Consider the following 25,693-nt stretch of genomic DNA (forward strand, 5'->3'; position numbering starts at 1 on the left):
AGATGAATGTGGAATAACATTTACACAAAAACTCCTTATCTGTACCTCTGTGAGTGGGCTGGATATGAAATCAGAGTTTTGAACTACATGTCAGGTCATCCCTATATATCAAAGAGACACTGGTGAAGGGCAGAGAAAGATTTATAATAGGGCCTGGGACATGCTGTGGGAAGAGGCAAAGTAAACACTTCAGCCCATTTATAACCACCTTCAGGCTACAGATATGACCTTTAGCTTTAAACAGATAAGGAAGTAGGGCAGAGAGCAAAAGTTATGCTTTGTTAAATAGTCCCAGTTACAGGTATGGGCTGGTTGGTCATTGTCTCAGCTCTGGTTCTCAGGGATTCCAGAGAAGTTTGTTACTGCTGTCCTCACTTGAGGGTGATACACAAGAGAGCTCAGGTTGTGGGTGTCCTTGGTCTGCTCTTAGATAAAAATCAAAGGTGGACTCAAGAAGCAAAAGTCGGAGAAGTTTTATTGGTAGAGAAGAGAAAGGAAAGGCTGCAGCAGGATCCGAAACCAGTGGTCCCGAGTCATGATGGAAATCAGGTTTTGTAGCTTTTTTTATTGGCTGAGAGCAGAAGTGTCTCTCTGGTGCAAATGGATGTTTCTTGGGAAGGAGAAGTGTCTTCCTGGCTAATTGACACTTTTTCGGAATGTGGACCTCCCGCAGTCCACCCTTCAAGGGGAGCAATCTGGGTCCTATGAGATGATTACTCCTGTTCCCTGGTCAGCCTCATCATTACAGGTAATTGGCCTCATTTGGCAGGGGGAAAGTGAGGTCTGTCCTACAAGGTTCTGCTGTTCCTTAGGGGTAGTTTCAGTTCTTTGTCATAAAGATATTGTCAATCAGCCCTGTCCTTCAGGAAAGAGTGACTCAGAACAAAAGACAACAGGAACAAAATAGAGACAGAGATGCCAAGCTTTTCTCCTATTTAGAGATTCAGTGCTTTTCAACAAAAGTGATTTAAGTACCTCTCACAGATACAAGGCTCTACAAGGCTAATTCTATGCATTCCAAGTACCCATACAGCTCATCTTCTCCAGGCACAAATGGGATCTCCCACTCTCACTGATAGTCACACAGCTAACTTCTTAATAATTATGATACTAGAGAATAAAGTTCCTCTGGACTGAATCCTTTGTTATTTAACAAAAGCAGACTTCCAGTTGTCAGAAAAGGTTTTGTGACAAGGACAGGGTGGGAAAGGGTCAAAGCAGATGGAATCCTATTAATAGGCATACTGATGATAATTTGCACAGCAGAGACTGGAGACACTCTAGAAAGTTAAGATCCATAGAAATCCACAATTCCACACTTATCATTCATCCCAAACCTAGAGCCATCTTTTAAATAAATATATACATCAAACTGCATAAAGACAGATTTTTATTTTGTACCTCTTACCTTTTCCACCAGGCATCTAGAGAAAAGAGAAGTAAGTCTAATTGACCCAAAAAGAAAGAAGAAAATTGGAGCTTGGCAGCCACTTAGCCCCTGAAAATTGGGAATTTACAGAAAAAGGAGGTTTCAAGGCTGCAAGCTAACAAAACATCCTAAATATTGCAAATAAATTACTCTACAGTGGCAAAATGCAGCCTTAACAAAGTCTAGTAGCATCTGTAGTACAGTAATTTGAATCCCAGTTGCAGCAAATTTGCTATTCAACTAGATGTGGTAAACATCCACAAACTCACCACTAAGCCTGAATATTTATTGGTCAATTTAAGGAAAAGGTGATTTTCTCAAACCCATGGGCTTGAGCCTCAGCCATTATAAAAACACTTTCATATTTGGATTGCTGCTTTCTGTGATTTCTGCACAAAAAATGATTCTGATTCACTGCAAAGGTTACCATTAGATAAAATAGTCTTGGCTTTTAGATGCTAGGTAATATATGATAAAAGCTGTGGGTTTTGGATAATGTACATGTCAGAGTTCTCAGTAGTTTTTCCATTTAAAATAGCTGATAGGACTTTTCTAATCTAAAACTACATTACTAGGTAGAGCAAAACTATTTGGCAGAACTAGTAGAGTGCTTGTGTATTGTGGCTATTCACTGAGAATGATAAATGGTTTGCTTATGGGCTAAAAAGGAGATATTAATGCAGATTTCAAAAGTTTACATTCAGAATTAAACATACACACCAAGAACACTCAGGAAAGTTACTTAAGGAATCCTATCAACAAGAATTCAGCTTCTACCAAATAAGTTCTCAAAAAATACACTCTCATCAGTATCATAACTTTAAATTTTGATGCTTCAAGCAAACAGTTTCATCCTTTATTAATTTCAAAACAAATAACTCTCCAACAGTGGCACTCTCCCTTAGCTTTGAGACTTGTCACAAGGATTGGTTTTTAATTATTTATGCCTATGGTTCAAGTTAGTTTAATTATCCACCTTTTCATCATAGCACCAGCGATCACATGAAGACCCCACAGCTCCGAAGTTTAGCTTCTACGAAGTAATCTCGGCTGGGCCCTGGGCACCCTCAGAACTTAGAACCTTGCAGAAGAGATGTTTGGTCCCCGGGTGGTATGCCAGCCACATCGAAAGATGGCTTGTTTATTTCCCCCCCTTCCAGGTATGAAGCAATAAGAATTTACATCATGTAATAATCTCATTAAGTTGATGACTTTGCCTCAAGGATACAGAAAGTTTTTACTCATTGAAACATTACTAGCTTTTTTACTCTTTACTTGTAAATAAGGAGACTGTGGCAAAGAAAAATAGATACACAGAGGTAGAAAAACAGTTTAATTTTCTAAGAATAATTCTCTCTGCTCGATTTTCTAGTGTATGCTTTTCCTGATTTTATAGAGTTTCCAAAGCTTTGTAGCTCTGATTTGTATTCTGATGTGAGTAAAGCTTGAAAGGGAGCCTCTTTGCCAAGCAAGACAATACTGTGTGTTTAGTTAAGGGCCATCATTTTCCTTCTGAACTGCCTTACTGAATTTTTCATAAGTCCTATGGGTTTTTTTAGCTTCCTTCCTTACTTCTCTTTTGCCTGACATCAACTTGAATTATAAAATCAACCGCTAAAATGGATTAGATAAGCAACACAGTGACATCTAGATACTTATGTATCTAAAGCCATTCTGTTATGATATGATAGCTGCTGCCACATATTGCTAATTAAACTTGTATTAGAATTAAGTAAGATTAAATTTCAGTTCATTTGTCTTAGCCATATTTCATATGCTCAGTAGCTACAGGTTAGCCAGCAGATGTAGAACATCACAAAAAGTTCTATCGAACCTCTTGGAAAAGAGGTATGGACAAGCCTTGCACTATAGACTTTGTGGACTTCCATCATGGCCTCCTGTCATTTGGTCTTGCTGGGTTCACCCTCACTAGAGTAACAAATTCTTCCCCTTAGTTTCTTGAGGAACTTTCTGTCCATGTTAAGGTTCTCTGAGAATCTTACCTTCTTCTCCATATGGATTGTTAATATATTTGTTTAAACTTTATAATGCTACTCTAACCAAGAGTTCTAGTCCAAAGGTCCAACTCCTCCTGGAGTCAGGCCATATGTCAGGTCTGGCAACTCACCCCAATACACTGCATAAAGAGATGAACAGTGGTGAAGGACAAAGAAAGATTTTTATTACATGGCACGGACACACCATGGGAAGAGGCAAAATAAGCAATTCACCTTATCTTCAGGGTACAGACATTAACTTTAGGGTTAAATACAAGAAGAATTGGGGCAGAGGAAGAGAGGAATGCAGAATGATTAAACAGTCCAAGTCACGGGAGTCACAGTTGCTCATCATCTCACGATGGTCAGGTGGTGCCTGGTCAAGATAAGAAAGGCATTTTGTCTGGAGGTATCAACTTTTGTCACAAGATGTTACTGATCAGTCCTGTTCTTCCTAGATTCCACAGTGGCTGCAAGGTGACTGCCAAGAGAATGGCTCAGAGCAAAGACAGATACAAAGTGGAGGCAGGGATGCCAAGCTTTTATCCTGCTTTTAGTTACCCTTTGGACATTTACAGGCACAAGTGAGGCATCAGTGCTTTTCAGGATAAATGGTTTCTCAGTACCTGTTACACTACTCCTGATTGGAACTGTGAAGAATGACAGTTCCTCTGTCTCATTACTACTAAGCTTATTATAACCTTTCTTTCTACAGTCTTCCTCCACAACCTTAGTAATCATTGTTTTGTTTGTATTTAAACTTGGTTTACATTTGCGATTTCTAGTCACATTTCTAAGCTGTCTTTATCTTCAGAAGGGGTGTTTTTGTTTTCAGAGTGTTTGCTAACTTCTCAAATAACAAAACATGAATGTGCTTACTTAGCATGATTTATTTCTTATTCCAGATCATTAATAAGAATGACCTGGCTGCATCTAACAATGCATGTAAAGCCCCTCAAGACAGTGTCACAGAATAAGTACAGGGCCAAAAAATTTTTCATTATACAGTTGACACTTATGTTTTCAACATGAACCGTCTTTTCTTTATTGTTACTTCTTTGGTAATTTAGTTGCTAATTATTGATGGGCAGTAGCTAAGAACAGATCCTGCAACAGTGATGGATGAAGTACAGAAGTTTCTAGGAGTCTCTCCTCATTATAATTATTCAGAAGCTTTAACGTAAGTTTATGTTCTAATTTGTTTATTCAAGGTCCAGCAGAGAACTTATTTTAAAGAAATTTGGTTTGGCAATACCTGGTCAGCTGTTTCTTATGTACTGATTGTTTTCTAGTTTAACATTAACCATTTGGAAAAAAAACATTTAAACAGTATGACAAAGAAATATCCTAAATCTTGTGTTGATTCCTACCTATGCAAAGATTTCCCCTGGAAGGAAAGTATAAAAACAAAATAGTTGTGAATCTTAAAACCAACAACTTACCTAAAAAGAAGCTATGTGAAATAAATTGGTAAGCTGAGCCTACTCAACCAACAATATTGGGACCTCTTGGAAGAATGAAGAAGCAATTGACTAACCTGTATGTAATTTTCAGAAACAATGTCAAACAGCAAGAAATAGCCCCATAGGTGACTGAATAGGCACAGAGAGAGGTATGACTATGGCCTTCAATGTACTTCCAGTGTTTACTTCTTGTCTTTACTCACTGTAAATGCCCTTGTTCCCACTTCAAAAGACAGCTTTCACAGCACTGGTTTGGTTTGTTGTTTGGGTTCTGTTGTGGTCTGTTGTGTTTTGTTTTGTTTTGTTTTCTTGCTGGTTTCCTGTTTTTCGTAGATTGTTGACTCCAGGGCTAAAACTAGGGAGAAGCAAGAGAGCCACTAGAATTTAAGGAACAAACACTCACTCTTGGGATTGTGCCTGTGCCTAAGAGTGAGTGCCTCCTTAAATTTTGTACCCTAGGTGCCTGTCTTCCCTCACCCTACTCCTGCCTCTATATTTTTATATAAGACCTTCATTTACTATTTTTAAATACAAACACCATCTTACACTGTTCATTTATAATGGATGACAATCAGATTTATGAGATTTATGACAATCAGATTTATGCCTCAAGCACATGAAAGATACTGAGCTGGATGAGCTGTGGACCTGACTCTTGTTATAATTTTTTTTAATTTTAAAGGTCATGGAACAAGCTTTAAAGAAACAGAAAAAGACAGTACTGTGAAGTTATTCCATTTTCCTTTTCTGTATAAAAATCATTTCCATAGATAACTGGTTTTCCTTCTTTTATTATACTTTATCCTCTGTCAATTTAGAAAGTGAGAGGAAGATTTCTTTTACCTTCCAGCATCCCTTACACTAAAGGATTGACAGAAAAACATCAAACACAGCTTGTATCTTGTAAAAATCATACCCAGAGACCTTAAGTGACACATTTTGGTTTAGAGGACAACAGACTAGGTAGAACTCTGGAGTTTTGAGCTTCCTTCCTGAGAGTCATTTACTTTGTTGTTACTATTAACCTCCTGACTTTTTTCTATACTTCTAGTACTGCCAGAGTTTTGCAGAGCTTAGTTCAAGTATTAACAGACACCAGCCTTAAGTATTTAGCATTCAACTTAATCTTAAAGGAAGCTGAGTGATTTTCGTTTGCAGTTAGAAATTCAAGTCCACTTTCTGTCTTCTATCTTTTTAAGTATCTCTTAGAAAAGAAATCTTTTATTTTCTAAAAAGTTTTCTATTTCAACTTGGCTTATCTTTAGGTCTTTTTTATAGAGTATATGGCAAGGCTCTGTATTTCAGAAAAAAAAGAAGTAGAGTATTCTATAAAGACATAATCTTTTTTCCTTGAGGAACGTCCTTGACCTGCATGCTGTGTATTTGTCTCCTTTGTATCCAGCTTGGCAGCAAGCTTTTTATTCATCTCCACTACTGAGAAAAGGCTATGTAAACTTAAGAGAATTAATATCAAAGCAATGTGTTATATACAAAGAACTGTGTTTCACTTTGCACCTGGGATGTATCTAGCTAAAATCACCCATTACATGATCCTCTTGGGGGCTCAGGGGGTAAAGTAGTAAAATAAGATATATAGTCCAAGAAACCACAGTTTCTGGTCCAGCAAGCTGCCCAAGCTCTTACCCTGCTGATAGAGATGATGCACTTCCATTTAGTTTTCTTTATGTTTTCTTGCCAATCATCAGTTAACCTGACATACCTTGTAGTTGAGATAAGGATAGCTGTACAGGGAGTTGAAAGTGCACTTGAATATTTGGAAATTTCATGTCTTTGTCTTAGCTCTAAAATGATCTTCCTTTACCCTGTATCTTTTTTTTTAAACCAGAGTCCTGTATTCACAATTTAGTTACTCTCATTAGAGTAACCCTATAGTGACGGCTATTTTATGGTGCTTTGGAAATGTTGGGAATGACTATGAGTACAATATGTAGATTCTCAGAAATGTCATTTATACAGTTGCCAGGAGATCCTTTATATACTTTCATATTGCTTCTTATTTTCCTGATAATGATAGTGAAGATTAGAAATTTCCTTCAGTGAAAGTCTTCTATGAATATACTAAACTACAAACCAACATAAATTCTAATATAATCACATAAATTCAGTGCTTTACACACAGTACAATAAATGAGTGAAAGGTGGACTATACAAAATATTACTATGCAATCTTGGCATGCAAAAATGCTCTAATTTAAGAGGTCTTTATGCTGACTATCTCCAATATAGAAATTGTAGTGTCAAAACTCTTTTCAAGAAGAATAGCAAAGAAATCCACTATTGTAAAAGTGTGTTTTATTCCTTCCCACAATTTCTAAAGAAAGTGTTCAAGAATCCCAAATGCAAAGTCACTAGTCTATGATGATTTAAAATTACTTAGTACTGTCATCATGGGGTTCAAATGACATACTGAATTTGTTTTAAAAATCTGATTTTCTCAGTGAGTATATCATTTGAAATCAGCAATACAGGCTTAAAGCAATATAAATGGGACCTTTCTCATCCAATTAAAGTAAATTACAATCTTACAACTCTTATTCAACATAACTTTAATCTCTAAATTGTGTATAAGATTGATATAATGATGCTCCTTTAGTTTTTAGGTTATGTATAATAGTATTTTAAAGCTGACTTATTGTTTGGGAGAAAGTAGGGAAAGCATTACCTGACATGGATTGCACTAATTTGTATAAACTAAAATGAAAAATATACATAAACTGTTAATTTTGCCATGAATAGATCCATTCATAATTATCACCTGCCCATCAGTGACCATGACAGAAGTCTTCACATTCTAAAATATCAGTTAAATACCTGAACCTGACATCTCACTTGCCAATTAATTAATTTGTTGAGATTAATGAAACCAAATTGTGTTAAACAAATTTTTAAGACTAATTTACTTTGAAAACTTCAATAATGGGCAATGAGAATTTGAAGAGCAGGGATTGATCATAGTTGTGTGTGTGTGTGTGTGTGTGTGTGTGTGTGTGTGTGTGTGTGTTGTGTTGTTTTATTTTGTCTCATGGATGAGGCTTAGCTCAATCATAAAGGACTAAAGCTGCTTCAAAGTTCAGAAAGACTTCAGTTGTTTCTAATATCACTTCCTTTGTCCAGGAATTCTTTTCCAACCCAGTGCTGATGAGTTTTAGTAAAAATCTGCCATATTAAAACATTTTAGTAGCAAAAAATAGTAGCCATAATAAATAAAGTCTGTTGTTTCTCTGGATGACCTACAGAGAGCACCTAAAAATGCATTGAAAAGAAAAAAGATCTATTCCAATTTCTTAATAAATTTTTAACGTGGCTGTACCATTTCAAAATAAATATATATTTATATGTATTAAATTTTTATAGGTACACATATACATCCCCATGAAAACATTGTATGGTAGGCATTAGTAACTTCCTTTTCAGATAGAAAAACCAGAAAACTCAAGCCAAAAGTCACTCAACAAATAAGTTGAGGAGGCAGAATTGAATATCAATCAGTTATTTCTGGAACCTGCACTGCCAATCTGTGAAGCAATTCCCATTGGCATAAGATGTTAGAACCACAGAAAATCAATATTGTTTTTCCTAATGAATACTATATCAACAAGAAATGCTTCCTTTTAAAAGCTGGAATGTTAAAATGAGTTTTTAAAGTAGTATCAGACTTTATTAAAGACATAATCCATCTCTAGACACACTGACACACTAAATATCACTTTGCAAATAAATGTGTAATCATAGAGATATGCAAATTAAAACCATTTTCAGATACCACTATGTACCCATTGGAATGGCTATTATCCAAAAGAAAATCCAAATGGCCATAAACCCAAAAGATAATACCAAATATTGACAAGAATAGGGAGAAATTGCAGTCTCATATACTGGCCACTTTAGAAAGCACTTTTTTAGTTTCTTAAAAATTAAACTCCACTCCTAGGAATCAATCCCAAGATAAATACAAACCTAAGTACATAAAAAAACTAGTAAGTGAATGTTCATAGCAGCATTATTCATGATAGCTAAATATAAGAAACAATCCAAATTCCATCAACTGGCAAATGGATTAATTTGGCATATCCATACCAGAAAATAAAAAGAAAATGCCTATAAGTGACAAATTTACAGTCAAAAAGGTAAGTGTTTACCTAGCATGGGGCAGGGGTGACAGCAAAGATTGACTACAGTAGGCTTTAGTAATTATTTTTAGGTGATGGAAATGTTCTATAAATGGATTGTGGTGATAAATTTGCTAAGTATCATAATTGTACAATTACAATAAGTGAAAATTAGGATATGTAAATTGTACTGCAAAAAAATGCTAAGAATAAAATCTGGGGCTAGGGGCACAGCTCAAGTAGATGACTACCTGCCTAGCATCCTCAAGGCCCTGAATTCAGTCCCCAGTATTGAAAAAAAAAGAATAAAATGTGCATTGCTAAAATGATTCATTAAATCATAAAAGTATAGGTGCTGGGAGAGAACTGAAAAAGTTCTTATTTTGTCCTATATTAATAACAAAAAGGATGTATTTTGATTTTAAAATTTATCTGCACTATTTTGGCATGGAAATATTATTTCAATTTAAAGGCATCGCAGACCTTTTAAGTATTATCTGAATGTTCTTTAGTATTCATCTGCTTGAGGTCAATCACATTTTCATTAATACAGAAATATCACTGGTTAAAGGTTGCCATTCTCCTTGGAGAATCTAGGTGCCCCTGCCCACACGTCTCTTCTAGTTACTTCTAGATGACCCCAGGTTATATTCCATAAAGTTTAATACCATTTAATAAAATTCTATTAATAACTATTATATGCATGACTCTGGAGACATAATGAAAATATCATTACCACCAAGACAGGGAAGTCATAAAGAGAAATACTACACAGCACATAATACTTCTTTCAAAGTATTTACTTCCTAAAAACCTTGAAAGGAGGGGCCCAGCTAGGACCATGACTGCCAGTGTCTACATAAAAAGGCTGTTTCTTTGCTGTTCCACCAGACTTCAGTGGCATTATGGCTATTTTATTGGTCCTAAGGTCATTCTTCAGAGGGACATTGCTGATGTTCTGAACAGATGTGAAGTGTGAAGTGATCTTTCTCCATCATTTGTCAGATTTTTTTCACCTGGATTCTTAATTAATATTATTCATGTCTTCAAACTCACAAGTCCCCTCATCAGCCACAGTCCTTCACCTTGTATCTGTGACTGTTCTCTATGAGGAACTAGACTCAGTGCCTTAGGGCACCTGGAAAATAGGTGCAATAATTTCTCTTCTCACTTTTCTACTCTGACACACTCACACCACTGCTTGTGAACTTATGCGTGCAGACACTTGAACTAAGTGCCACACACTCATACACAGGCACTGTATAATAATATCTAATCAATTAGCAGAGATGAAAAAGAGCCTATTTTTCTTTTTATTCTTAATTTTAGTGTGTGAAATTCAATGTTTCTTAGAAAAACCTTCTCTCATAAGATTGCTCATTTTAACACATGGGACATGTGTTATGTATCTACAGCAGGTATATTTTAACAAAACAATAATAGCTGGTCCGAATTCTGAATTTTGATCACATGAATACCTAAAACGTGCCAGAATTCACATGTGGAAAGTGCAGATAGCAAACTGTTAATAAAAATATTGCATCAACACAGACTTCCAGAAATGTTATTACATTGGAATTTTCTAAAGGCTTTCATACATAATTCAAATAATAATGCCCTCAGGAGTGCCCTCTTTGTACCTTCACTACAAAACTAATTCATGCAGCTGTTTTATTGATTCAAACAAGAACATAAACTGCATGAAAAAATATGTTGTGTCATGGTGTTACACAGTTGCTTTAATAATGATAAGGAAAATGCTTTGCACACATCCTATTGTGTCTAGTAACTGAAGCAAGACAGAGGCAGTTATAAATTTACATTCTTTCCAAAGGCTATAGTCATAAACACCACAACATTAGCTACATATAGGCTCCATACACACACATTATAAATCACACTATAACTTTAAATGTTTTATTGACATATAATTTTACATTTAATAAAATTCACCAATTACAGTTACTCAGTTCAATGAATTTTAACTAATGTATATAGCTATATCCACTGCAATCAAGTTTTAGAACATTTGTATTAGTCCAAAGAGGTTCCTCATGCTGTTGTGCAGTCAAACCTTTTCCCTTACTCCCAGCATCTGATATCAACTATCTCCTTTCTTTCACTTAGCACAATATTTTTGAGATTCCTCCAAGTTTTTATACCTATAAACAGCTGGTCCTCCTTTAATGTTGAGTAGTATTCTTTTCACCAAGAGATGGACAGAAGAGAATGTTTCCATTTGGGACTATTATGAAAAAAGCTACTATGAACATTTGTGTAAAGATCTTTATGTGGGCATGTATTTCTTATTGTCCTTGGGTTAATACCTAGAAATGGGTCCAATGGGTCATAATCTAATTATGTTTTTAAATTTAAAAGAAATTTGACAAAATGGCTGTAATATTTTTAATTTCTACAAACAAGATTTGACAATTCTGCTTGTTCCATTCCTTTGCCAATACTCGATATTAGTCTTTAAATTCAGTCATTCTAGTGAGTGCTATTTCATTTTCATTTTCATTTGTATTTCACTGATACTCATGATGTGAAGTAAATTTTATTGGTTTATTGATCATTTTCATTCTTTGCTGAAGTGTCTGTTTCAATATTTTACTCAATTTTATTAGTATTATCATCTTTTAGATTGAATTATATTTTCTTAGTACAAGTCCCTTATGAGATATATGTTTTGCATATATTTTCCTCCAGTCTGTGGTTTCTTAAGTATCTTTAGAAGAAATCTTTTAAGAAATCTTTGCCTAATCCAAGGGCATGAAAATTTTCTATGTGGTTTTTCTCTGTTTTCTTTCAAAATTTTTACAGTTTTAGCACTTAGGTTTAGGTCAATAATCCCTTTCATGTTAATATTTATATATAGCATGATGTAAGGGTAAATGTTCTGTTTTTCCATGTAAATATTCAATTTTTCTAGTGCAATTTTTCTAAAAAATTAATCATCTCCCATTGAATTAGCTTGGCACCTGTTTTTTTAACCAGTTGACCAATCGTTATATAAGTCTATTTCTGGATTCTTTTGTTCCATTGATCAATTGGTTTTCTGATACCAATACAATACAGACTTGAATACTGTATCATGATAGTAAATCTTGAAAGTATGTAATATAGGATTTCGAACTTCACCATTTTCAAATCATTTCAAATTGTCTTAGCTTTTCTAGGTTCTTTATATTTTCCTGTATATATTTAAATCATTTTTAGTTTCTACAAAAGAAAAAAAGAGCCAACTGGAGTTTTGGTTGAAATCACATTAAACTATAGACAAATTTGGAAAGAGTTGATACTTTAGATAAATTTAGAGAAAGTTGATACTTTTAAAGTATTTAGTCTTCAGATCTATGAACATAACACAGCTCCTTCTATTTTCTTTGCTCTTAGGAATGTTTTGTAGTTTTCAGTGCACTAATCTTGCAGATATTTTTTGTTAACTTTCTCCTCAGGTATTTGAGGGTCTTATGCTAATTTAAATGTGTTTTTATTTACATTTCCAAAATTATTCATGTAATTTTTCAAAACATTGAAAGTAGCATACAGAGTAGTACAAACTAAAAACCAAATAAAAAAAATTCGAAATGATAATTCTTTAATTGAATAACAAAGGCAATATGAAAGAATTGTCATTGCTGTTGCTTTCACTTTTATATTTAAACATGGAAATTACTGCTTTGCTTACAATGAATAATAATACAAAACATACCCAGAGACCAATAAAGAAGAAAAGGCCCTGAATCTAGAGCCAGGAGGCCTAACTTGAATCATGACCAGAATAGTGGGGAAGTATATAGTCCAAGAAAAGTAAAACTTAACAAGCATTTTCTTCCCTTTTATTTTTTATTGAACATATGTTTAGTGAAAATTCACAAGAGCCAAACACTGTACTAAGTGCTATAAAATGAAAGGAATTCTACACACCATTTCCTTAAGGGTAATCTCTAAATGAAGACCCAAATGAGAGTTACATGAAATACTTTGGTAAACTGAAAGGCAAATTTGACATGCTACCATTGACTATGCTGGAGAATCCTAAAAGTAATCACTGCATGGCACACCAGAATGTTTTTTTTTAAATCACCCTGTGGTCAAGTAGTACAAGTATAATCTAAATCCACAGACATGAATGAAGATTGATACATCATTTTTAAGTACTATAAATGAAAAGAATGAATGTAAAACTCAATTTTTCCTTCCAGATGAAAGAGATAGTCTTATTAATTTCTATTAATAGGGTATCTTCTGCTGAAATTTTTTCTATTAAGAATCTGGCAAACTCACAAATATGACAGATGGACTGAGATTTCAGAGATATGCCAAAAGACTTTCTGCAAAGGGATATAGTAAAAAAAATTCCAGTTCCCCTAGCTGTAGATTAATATCCGAATTCATATATTTATGTTGTTGGTCAATAAATCTTAAAAACTGCTTGAAAAATACTCTTTGGGTTTGGGAGGGTTTCTTTTTTTTTTTTAGATTTGATTCTCATAAAGCCTTCTGGTGTCAGTTATTGGAAGAAGGTAAAACAAAATGCCTTGGAAAGAGTAAAGGAAGAAAATATCCTCCAATGGATTCTAATGTAAGTATAGAGCTTAAAAAATACAAACTAAATGTACAAAATGATAAAATCACATATATTTTCTTAGAAAAGTGATTAAAGTCAAAATTCGGCCCTTCTAAAAATTAAGTGACATTTGAATTCAATAATCTAAGTTGCTTTTCTTGATTTTTCCAATTACATATTATTACATATTGCAAGAATAAAATAAAGTAAAAGAACTTGCAATTGTGAATCAAAACCAAAAGGTAACATATCACTACAAAAAGAATGACACCTGCACAGAATACTTTTTTTGGATACTGGGGTTTGAAATCAGGACACTTACCAGGCAGGCGCTCTATCACTTGAGCCACTAACCCTTTTTATTGGGGAGGACTATGTGCTTTTTTGAGATATGGTTTTATGAACTATTTGCCTAAGCTGGCTTTGAACCACAATCCTCCTGATCTCTACTTTCTAAGTAGCTAGGATTATAGAAGTGAGCTACCAACACCCAGCTTGCACAGAAATTTTGTCACTAAAAATGTTCATTGAAAACAAGACAGGAAATATGTCAACTAAAAACTGCAAATAAGACCAAAAGATTTCTCTCTTTTTTTTTTCACTGCTAAATCACTCTGTAGTATAAGTATAGCATGGATAATAATGTTAATTGCTGACATAATACACTAAGCTTTGAACTGTTACTATGCTATTAAGATGAAGGAGTTAATGTATTTCTCTAACATCCTAGCAGATGATTGAGGCTTTAAGGAATGGAGATATGTATACTGCAGTATCAGCACTCTGTGTTTATTCTGTTTAGAATGGTGATATTGCAAGCACTTAACACTATAGTTTTCTCAGTTTGAACAACCTGTATTTTGACTTTAATGCTTATTTCACATACAGTAAGATTTATTCATATTTTATTTCATAATCAGTCTATTTAGTATATAATTTTGAATGTAAGAATCCAAGATTATTATTATTATTATTCTACTATATATATTATACTATATATTATTATTATTATTATTATTATTATTATACTACCTTTAGAACTCAGAAATTTAAAATATTTGGGATTTTTTCCGCAATGTTTAATATTTCATGTTAACTGACAATCTTGAGGTGGTCTTAGAATCCTCAGGTAACCTGAATTTATTTGAAAACTCTTATCTAACAACACCTTCAGGATCATTTGTTGTGCCAAGCCAGGCCTGAGAGACAAGGGTCTAAATTCAATAAGTTCACAATTAAATTCTGCATAGAAGGTATGGTGAAGGGGAGATTCTGTTGTATTGATAAAGAAACTATATCATCAACACTCTAATTTTATTTGGTTTTGGTTAATTGTCAAATACACCTTCAGAATACAATGAAAACAATCCTAATACATTAAAGAGAAATCAAAAGATTATTTCTAGAGTATTTCAAGAAAGCAATATAAAATGTATAATTTTATATCAAAGATCTGCCTATATATTTATTAAAGCTAAAATGCTTAGAAGACTCTAAAGAATGTCTTTCTTAGCATTTTATTTTACTCTTGTCTAACAAACATACTGAGATATTACACAAAATTTGTTGGTAGAGATAGATGAGAAAAATACAACGTTTCAGGATATAGATTCTAGATCTCTCAACAAGGTACTATGTATACATACTTTAGTAAAAGGAGCAGGAAGATGGAAAGTGGTTAAGAAAGACTAATACAGATGGAGTAAACTTGATCAAAGAAGATTATATGTATTTCGTAAATATCACAATGAAACCCCTTTGTACAATTAATTTATGCTAACAAAAAATTTTTTAAAGAGGTGTGAAGTGGCTGATTTTGTGCAGATAGCATCAAGAGAGAGGGCAAAAATAAAAGAACCTCCACAGAGGCTCCTTTTTCCATTTGTGATGGAACTACAAATGTGTAGGATGGATTAGAGTAGGTGACAGCACTCTGCTCATCTCACCTCCTAGTACAGAGAAATGCCAGTACCCCACCTCAAGACTATCAACAAGACATTGTATGATGTGCTGAATCAGTAATCCACATGCTTAATATAAATTTTAATCTAGACCTGGTGTACCTGATACTTATTTAAGCATGATCAAAGGATATGGACTATACTTCAATAAACAAAGTTAAATGTTCTTTTATCTCTTCCTCCCCACTCAGAGCAGAGCCTTTTTGTCAAGCTACTACCAAGATCACAACGTGGAGCTCTCAAAGCTGCTGCACAAACTGGGACAGCCTCTGCCATCCTGGCTAAGACAAGAGCTGCAGAAAGTGAGATAGCACTGAGAAAAAAGCTTCCCAAGAATCCACCTTCCATATACTAACAGTCACCTTTCCAAAGCTTCCAGAAGCTATGAAAAGGCTGTCAAAAAAATATACCTCTTCATACAAGAAAAAAAGAACAAAGTTCTTTCCATGTGCTGGCATGTGACTGCTTAGGAACAATGGTGTCTGTTACAAGCCTTGAGGCCTATGGCCTTCCTCTTAACCCATATCTGCGCCTGTGGGATTATTGTAGACTACTGTGCATTCATGTGGAAGTCATAGCAATCGACATAAATAATAAACAAAATGCAGAACTGTTTCATTTCACAGTGATATTTACACTTTTATGTATCAACTAAGATTGTGTCTCTGTAGATTTTTAGACCACTGTTTGCCTGTACAATGTTTTCTTATTCTTTGATGCTATAAAGTATCCTACAAAAACAAGAACCAAAATAAACATCACAATGTAACATAAAATTCCAAAAACATACAACTCATGAAAAAAATGTCTGCCAAAATTTAAATCCACTGAAGCATTTAGAAAGAATTATAAATCATAATTTTTGCTAGATCAGAGAGTGGAAAAGTTATATATATATGAGTTTTACCTGCATCAAAAAGATAAGTACTACAGCAAGAAAAAGTATCCTTTCATATATATAGTCTAGTGCATTTATGTAAAAATTTCTAACTGTTTCATCATAATGTAACTGTCATATTGAAATATATATGGTAAACCTATTGGTTAGTAAATAGAAACACACAGAGTACACCAAAACAGTAAATAATAATGTAAGTGTGCTCGGTAAATTCTCTAAGAGGGAGACATGATAGGAGTTTAAAGGTATGTCGTTCAGAACGTCATGTCCACTTGCTGTAAACTGTAAATCTATTCTAGTAGTCCTCTCTGGTTCTGCAGAAATGCATAAATAAAGTTGGAGATATGTGTCATCTCCAGAAACAGGTTGACTTTTAAACATGAATAGCTTCCTTTTTGATGTCCCCAGAACAAAACATACTAAATGAAAACTAGAGGCAGTCTCCCTAGATGCTGTGTTTAGGCTATGTACATTTAAATTGTTGAAAAACTTCATTTTCTGGGTAATTCAACAAATTAATATCTTGGATTTGTAACTTGATATTTGAAATTATACTTTTGATACAAGACAGAAAAAATAGGCATGCTAGAGATCCATTTTTGAGAATATTTCATACATCACTCTCATGGAAGATAACAGAACATTGTTAAATTGATGGATTACCTACTAAATTAAATGCAGAAAGGTCAAAGATGAGCAAGGCATAGTTCTTAAAATATATTTACACTTATATTTTTAATGAAAAAATATGATTGATAAACTTTTGAAAAAAGAATACAATAAATCATACTTATTTTCTTGTATTAGTATTTACTTCACTTTTAATGTACTTACACATACAAAAATTTAAGTAGTGAATACATTTCTTGCTATAATTATATAAGCATTTATAAAATATTCTCAAAGTTATGATTTGAAAAAAATATATGAGCCAGGTGCTAGTGGCTTGTGCCTACTATAATCCTAGCTACTTGGGAGGCTGAGATCTGGAGGATCACAGTTCAAAGCCAGCCTGGGCAAATAGTTCATGAGACCCTGCCCCCCATCTCAAAAATAACCACAGCAAAATGGACTGGAGGTACTGCTCAAGAGATAGAGCGCCTGCTTTGCAAAATCTGAATTTAAAAGTGAACTCTATCAATTATTTACTAATTAGAAAACAAACTGTGAAATTCTTCCACTTACTACAAATTTTTTAATGTGTATTATAATTGTCAATTAAATTTTTAAGCACTTAATGTACTCAATGATCACACAAATTTTAAACAGTTATCAGACAGAATTTGGAAAAGAACCAATTTTTAAATCCCTGACTAAAAACAGCAAAATCATTTGGGAAAATATGGCAGCCTCCATGCTAACTGCCACCTCTTTTGAAGGAGCACATTCCAAACATGCTAGGAAAGTTACCAGAGTCATTCAACTCCATTAATTTAAGAAAACTACTGTAAGAAGATCAAACATTGTGAAAACAGGCCCCAATAGTTACACACAGTGTCATTTCATTTGGCAACAATGTTTGTGCTGATAAAAGAAAACTGACACCTAATATATGTAAAGATGAGATGTACAAATGAAGTTCTAAATAAAGTAACTAATAGCATCCTTTTGTCCAAGTAAAAGGAGTTAAGTAAGCAGCTCATCCTTAAAGTAAATGTTAAACCATGTTCAATTCTTGTAGAATGAAAGGAGAAAAGGAGAGAGATGGTACCAAAATCTACTAATTCACCAATAAATGTTTAAAACCTTTGAAAGAATTTTTGACCACTCAATATGTTTTGGAAAGAGTAGCAAATTCTAGAGGACATGCATACTTTCCACACTATATTTCCAACTAATTATTATGTTATTCTGAAAGTAATATAAATACACATGAGAAAAGAATGAGAGATAACATGACTAAAAATTAGCTCTGTATAAAATTCCCTTTTTCAATACTTAAAATATGGAACTTCCTCAGGAAGAAGTGAAATGGTTATTTCAATGTTTATAGCTATAATATTCTTGTCATTCACATTGAATGAAAATTACTGGAAACATTTTTTTTCTCTGAGTTTTTTAAAAGAAAAAAAACTGAATACAATTCTGATAGTTGCATGGTACCTCATATGTATAACAATAAACTGATAAGAAAATGAAAATTTTGTGTATGGTGATTTTTAGACAATTAATAGGTGTATGATTGTTTTGCCTGGGAGGTAGTGGGGGGGTACTTATATAACATAGGTATGACTAATATAATTAAAACGCAGAGATGGATGGAAAGCTTCCAAGTAGGAAGAAAGAAATTTTTTAACTATAATAGCTTTTCAACAACCTTTCTCCTCCTAAATTTTGGTGTTGTGATTTTTAAATTTTTATTTCATTTTATTTAGTTCTAACAGATGTAAAGCAGTTCCTACATCACTCATGGGCCCCTTTCTTTCTTTAAGAGTTTTAAAAGGTGTTAGGTCTATAAAAGAATCTCTACAAGGGGTGGGCACTTAGACATTCATCTTTATTGTCCACAAAGTTTCTTTTCTTTACTCCAATCCCTTTCTCTTCTAGATATCAGATTTTCTCATGTTGCAACCATCTTGTCTAGATGCTCCAAATGAATTCTCCGTAGGTCTGCCTCCTCCCCACATACACAAATTGCTCCTATCTGGAATACATCTAATTCCCAATTTTCTTTCCAAATGTTCCAGAGCCAATCAGATCCTCCAAGACAAATCAGTGACTAGTTAATAAACCAACCCATCAGTATTAATGGCTTATAATGATATCATATTATGCTTTCCAGTTAAACCCAAACTTCCCAGTAGAAACTCATCAGTGGGGATTCTCCATTAGAGAGGCACTGAACCTAGCAAGTATTTTGATGTAAATATGTTTCTTTTCTTTCTTTTTTTTTGTGGTCCTAGGTTTTGAAATCAGAGACTTGTGCTTGGCTAGGCAGGTGCTCTATTACTTGCACCACAGCCTAGCCCAAAATATTTCTTTAATTCCAAATTACACTATATAACTTGAGTTCTATTCTGCTAAAGCTAGCTTTGTTTAATTACTATCTGCAATATAGTTGCTTCCTTTTTACTTGCTACAACCCACTCTCAACCCTCAATACACACACACACACACACACACACACACACACACACACACCCCTATACCCAGACAGTTGATTTCTTGGCTGGCTTGGAATGTCTATCATCTCTTCACATACTTTACACAAGGGCTGACTACATGTCATAAAGTCAGCCGTGAATTTGAGCATGAAAGTCAAAGAATGTGATGGTTAATTTTATGTCATCTTGACTAGGCCAGATCAAATATCATTTCTGGGTTGTGTCTGAGAGGATATTTCTGAATGGCATTACATATGAATTGGTGTATTCAGTGAAGTAGATTGTGCTCCCCATCATGGATGATTATCATCCAACTCACTGAGATGGGTCATCCCATCTCATCTCGTCTTTTCTCTCAGACTGCAATTTACAACAATGGCTCCCTGGTTCCTAGGCCTTCTGTCTCAGAATGAATTAACCAGACTTCATCTAGTCTCCAGCTTTCAGGCAGCAAATCATGGGACTTTTCAGCATCTATTAGTATGTGACTGAGGCAATATGTATTCACACAGTGTGAGATTGATTCCATCCCCAAGAAAATCATACTTTGTGTGTGACTCTCACCTGTAGTTAAGGGTACCAAATTGGGGCCACTTGCTTCCATCCAGTACTATTACTAGTTCTTGCCATTTATTGACCTCAATTTTTCTCCATAAAAGTTCTCTATATATTCAGTTACATTAACTGCTACAGAATTAAATTTATTCATTTATTTGTTAGCACATTAAATTTATTTTTAAATGAATCCTACATATATGAAATAATATATAAAACCCTAGGAATATATAGCATTTTGAGCTTTCATTTCCTCTATAAATCTGTATAGATATCTATATCCTTTACATATCTATTTCTACTGGTGCAATTAATAAAGCTAATTCAACCTTCCTCTACCTTTGTGCTCTTTTCAGGCCCACAATAGATTGGGTGTTTACCACATAACAATTCAAATACTAACTTTATCCAGAAACACCCTCACGGTAACACCTGGAAATAATGTTTCACCAGCTATGTGTGCATCCTGTGGCCCAATCAATCTGACATATCAAATTAGCCATCACATTTACTTATCAATCCCGTTCAAAAAAGTCAAAGCAAATTTTACAGATTAAATGATCCACAGCACAGTCTCCAAGTTACTGTTGGGAAGAATGTATTTCCCACATTTTACAATATAGAAAAATGAATTAAACTGAGTGAAATGTAAGACATTTCCAAAGCACAGAGAATATGTGACAAATTTTACATAAAACTGTCTACATCAAGCTGCTTCTTGGTTATGAGAGAATAAATTAAGTGTAGGAAATGCCTGCTGTCTATATTTCCACTGCCAAAAATGCTCTATTCAAATTGATAACTGAAATAGAAACAGGACCTTGCTCTTAAACATTATGCATAATTTATACAGTTGGACCAGAGAAGATGGGTTTTCTTTCCTCTATTTGGTATACAGCATTCTGAACCTGAATTTTTTTTAAAAAAACTTCAACAGAAATGTAAGCTCAAAATGCGATATATTCCTAGGACTTTACTTAATTTACATCTGTCAACAAACAAAACTCTTTAAAGCCCACAAGGCAAATACAATATCAAAAATAAACTTTATTTCACATACAAATGAATAAATAGACAAATTTATAAGAATGTAAAGATTATGGGCCGGGGGTGTGGCTCAAGTGTTAGAGCACCTGTCTAGCAAGTACAATGCCCTGAGTTCAAACTCCAGTACTAAGAAAAAAATTAAAGATTACAATTTTAAAAACAATAAAAAGGTATGAAAATGCAGTATTGATAAATTTTTGCTCCCACCTATGATTAAGTTGATAAAACCTATTGTTTCAATCCCCAATTGCCTTCAGGACAATCAAAATAATAAAGAGGATAAACTGGACTGTAGCCCGGTATCTGTGCTTAACTAAACATTGGGTATGTGACTTTTGGGGCCTCAATTTTCCCATCTGTCACTGTTAGTAAAAATATGATCATGGCTAAGAAGATGGTATTTTTCCCCCTGCTTTATTTTACCATGTGGAGGTCCACCAATTTTGTAATATTGGCTCTCCCTGTCTCTTAGCTACTCTTCAATAGAGGAAGAGCCCTGAATTACCTAAGTGATAATTGGAAGCAGAAATTGTACTTGAATAACTAAACCTTCCTCCTTCAATTATCTTAAGGATCTACCATTAAAAAACAGTCACTCTGATCTACTCTGACTTACATTGGGTTTAGCAGAAATTGACTATAGGTACATTTTCATTAGTGATTATTAAGTTGGACATTGTAAAGGGTTTCATCATGATATTTCCACACATGCACTTTGTGTGATGCATTTTGATCATATTCACTCCCTCTCTTGCTTTATTACTCCTCCTTCCCTCTTTTCCCTCCCCCTTCCACCTCCCAAGTTCTTTCATGACCTTGGTTTTTTTGATTCATATTGTTTTATCTTCTGCTTGTTTCCAAAAAATGAGAGAAAAATGCAGTATTTGTCTGGTGGGGTTGATTTTCATTTAACATGATAATCTCTAGTTCCATCCATTTTCTAGCAAACAACATAATTTCATTTTTCATAATAGCTGAGTAAATCCTTTGTCTTTATCCATTCATCTGTTGGTGGGCACCTAGGCTGATTCTATAGTTTGACTACCACAAATAGTGCAGCTATAAACATGGGTAGGAAGGTATCTCCATTGTATGTCAATTTTGATTCTTTTGGGTATATATCCAGCAGTGGTAGGGCTGGATCATGTGGTACTTCTAGTTTTAATTTTTTGAGGAACCTCCATACTTATTTCCATAGTGGCTGCACTAATTTATACCCCACCATCAGTGAATAAGAGTACCTCCCCTCCCACCCCCATCTTCACCAGCATTTGTTGTTTTACATTTTCTTAATGAAACCTATTCTAACTAAAGTGAGGTGGTTTCACTTACCCCAATCAGATGCTGTTTCAATTTGTATCTCCTTGATGACTACAGATGTTGAACATTTTTTTCATTGATTTATTTAAAGCCACAAACACAATCAAAAGAAGAGCTAGAAACAAAACCAAAAATGTAAATATATTTTCAAAAACTAGGAAGATGAACAAGAGTATAAGTGAGGAATTAATATAGATAAGCTAAACATGTCTCATTCTTCATGTGGGGAGCCAAAACATACTAATTTTAACTAGTTACCTTTTTTTAAGTAGTTAAATTTGTTACCTTTAGGTAACAAATTAAGAAATTAAGGTAAACTCCTGGCCATATATCCAAAGGAATATGCTCTAGGATATGATAGAGCCACTCGCATACCCATGTTTATTGCAGCACTATTTACAACAGCCATGCCTTGGAAGCAGCCTTGATGCTCCATGACTAATGAATGGATTAAGAAAAAGTGGTATATATACATAATGGAGTTTTATTCAGCCTTAAAGAAGAATGAAATTATGTTGTTTGAAGGTAAATGGATGGAACTGGAAAACATTATGCTAACCAATGTAAGCCAGGCTCCAAAAATCAAAGGTCACATGTTTTCCCACACATGTGGAAGCTAGACTTATAAATTAAATGTATATATAGATAGATAGATAATCACATATACATACATAAATACATACATATATGGTGAGAAACAGAATAAAATTTTAGTCTGAGGAGACTATGGGAGGTGGGAGAGCAAAAGAAAATGTTAGAGCATGAAAACTATTGAAACAGCCCACCTACATAAGAATATAATATAATGCACTGTACTCTAAGCTACTGTATATAAGGGGATCATGGTGATAGAGAAGGAAGGAAGGAACGAACGAACGAAAGAAGGAATGAAAGAAGGAAGACTTGTAGAGCTTTTACGTAGTACTAAACAACGAAAAAAAAACTACAGTTAATATGGAAAGGCTAGGCTACAAATATACACTTCCTTTTCCCAAATATGTATGCATACAGATGTATGCAGCCAGATCTTCTTCATATACTTCAACGAAAACAATTATCAAAATAAACCTAGTACAGAAATTGATATGAGAATCCATCCGTCTTTTATTAAGCCAAACTTAAGGAGATTTGCAAAAATGTAGCACAATGCCACTCTGAATTTTCTTTTGATTTTGGCAATGATGTTATTCTTGGCTTTCTCTTATTTTAAAATTAATTCATTTAAAAATTTTTAAGTTTCATGTCTAATACAGTAAATATTGATAGATACAACTCTTTTAAAGTCCTTTGGCAGATATTGGGAGTTGGAAGTAATTTAAGTATCTACAGCTAAGACACCATAGAAAGAAAGTAAATAGAAAACCAGACTATACCTCCCCTCCACCACCTTCAAATTCTACTCTCAAATGGAAGCTGCCTGGATGAGATAAGGATGATTCAAAACAAAGAAGCAAGGCAAACACAGATTTGGGTTTCTTTTCTGCTGGCCTTTCTCACTGCCACTGACCTGAGCCCTAAAAGTGAAAAGATGAAAGATCTTAAGTGAGGATCAAACGTAGAGAAAAGTGTGTCCAACTTCCCATTTAAAACTCTTCAAAGCAGGCCCAGTAGGATGGTACATGCCCATAGTCCCATCTCATAGAAAGCAGAAGCAGGAGGATCTCAAGTTTGAGATAAGCCTAGGCCACACAGTGAGACCATATTTCAAAAAAGGAAAAGCCCACATTCTTCAGGGAAGCTGCAGAAATCACTAAAAACAGGATTTTAGATCCAAAGAGACATAGCACCCAGGACCAGAAGGACACATAATGCACAGACTGATGATGACCACAAGTTACAGGAGGAGCCCAGACCAGAAAGCAGAAGCCACTTACCAAAGATTGAGCCTGATGAGATTCACCCAATGCCAGCAGAAGACAGAGGACGGCTGAGGCCCAGATGTTTCCCTCTCACCTCATGTCCATTGTCACGGCTACCTTGGGAAGAAAGGATGAGAAAAACACTGAATTTGGCTGGATTTTCCTGAAAGAGACAAAAATTCCAAAAGTGATGAAACATATATATATATATATATATATATTTTTTTTTTTTGTGGTACCTGAACTCAGGGCCTTATTCCTGGCTAGGCAGGAGCTCTACTACTTGAGCCATACTCCCATTCCTGAAACATATCTTGAATGTGGACATTTATTGAAAACTAATGACAGCTATATTTCTAATTATGGAATTAACACCCCCTACCTAAGCATTATGTCCCTGGTCCAATTAGCAATAATGGTGACTCAGGGAAAAAGAACAAATAGCCAGGATTTAGGCTATTTAAAATTATGCCTTAAGTAAAATAGGCCAGGAGTAAGCCTAGTGGTGCAGAAAGACTTAGGTCTGCAGGTGAAGCACATATGTAGATTGCAATCTTTCTCCAAAATAATCAGTTTCATCCTGAGTGACACCTGGTATAACCCTGGAATATAGACATGACCTGCAAATAATAGTATACCCAGTGATTTGATTAGTACATTCAATTTGTCAAGTAATCCTATTGTGTCTATCTTCAATTATATCCAAAAGCAACCACTTCTGACCAACTGTGCTGCTGCCATCCCATTCTAAGATGCCATCATTGCTTTCCTGAATCTCTCCCCTGCTTCAATGCTCGTCTACTATAATCTACTGTCAACCCAACATGTGGTATATTCCTTAGACAAATTTGGTCAGCGCACTACTTTGTTAACACTCCTTCAATACCTCTCCTTTTTATTCAGAATACTAATGATAGTTCATACATAGCCTCTGAGACCTTACATGATCTAGCATCCACTGCCTTTGTAACCACAGTTCCTCTTCTCCCTCTCTCATCCTACAGCAATTCTACACCCAAAAATTTTTATTTTCAGGATGTCTTTTTTTGTACATTCATCTTATACAATTTCCATTCTTAATCCTTCTCAATTAGTTCTGTCCAATAACTTTAAAATGATAAATATTCAAAAATTCTTATTGCTTTCAGCAAATTTGAGTCCTGAATTCCAAGGATTTTTTTTCAGGACCCTTCTGAGTTCTAGGGAATACTATTCATTTACATAAATTATCATATAGATAAAAAGAGTTTTAAACTAGAGAAATACAAAAGTTATTTCTTTGGTTCTAATTCTACTTAGTTTTCTATAATTTTACTTAGATTAAAAAATAACTACTAAAACATATATTAAATTAGAG

At 34.3% G+C, this 25,693-nt stretch overlaps 1 long non-coding RNA gene and 1 pseudogene across 2 annotated transcripts in view; one reads left to right on the forward strand and one right to left on the reverse strand.

The window, feature by feature from the left end:
• The window catches only part of LOC141410915 (bifunctional heparan sulfate N-deacetylase/N-sulfotransferase 3-like), a 118,586-nt pseudogene extending 100,007 nt beyond the window's left edge, over positions 1-18,579 (forward strand).
• LOC141410916 (uncharacterized) overlaps positions 1-24,464 on the reverse strand; it is a 92,644-nt gene extending 68,180 nt beyond the window's left edge. Inside the window, exons 1-2 of one of the 2 annotated variants that reach the window (XR_012435719.1) lie at positions 24,352-24,464; positions 22,490-22,592 (exon numbers count right to left, since the gene is read on the reverse strand). This is a non-coding gene — a long non-coding RNA (uncharacterized lncRNA). The remainder of the gene's footprint in view (positions 1-22,489; positions 22,593-24,351) is intronic. The other variant, XR_012435718.1, reaches the window with a different exon arrangement.
• Positions 24,465-25,693: the final 1,229 nt, after the last annotated feature.

Source organism: Castor canadensis, chromosome 9, assembly GCF_047511655.1.
Source record: "Castor canadensis chromosome 9, mCasCan1.hap1v2, whole genome shotgun sequence".
NCBI classification, from domain to species: Eukaryota; Metazoa; Chordata; class Mammalia; order Rodentia; family Castoridae; genus Castor; species Castor canadensis.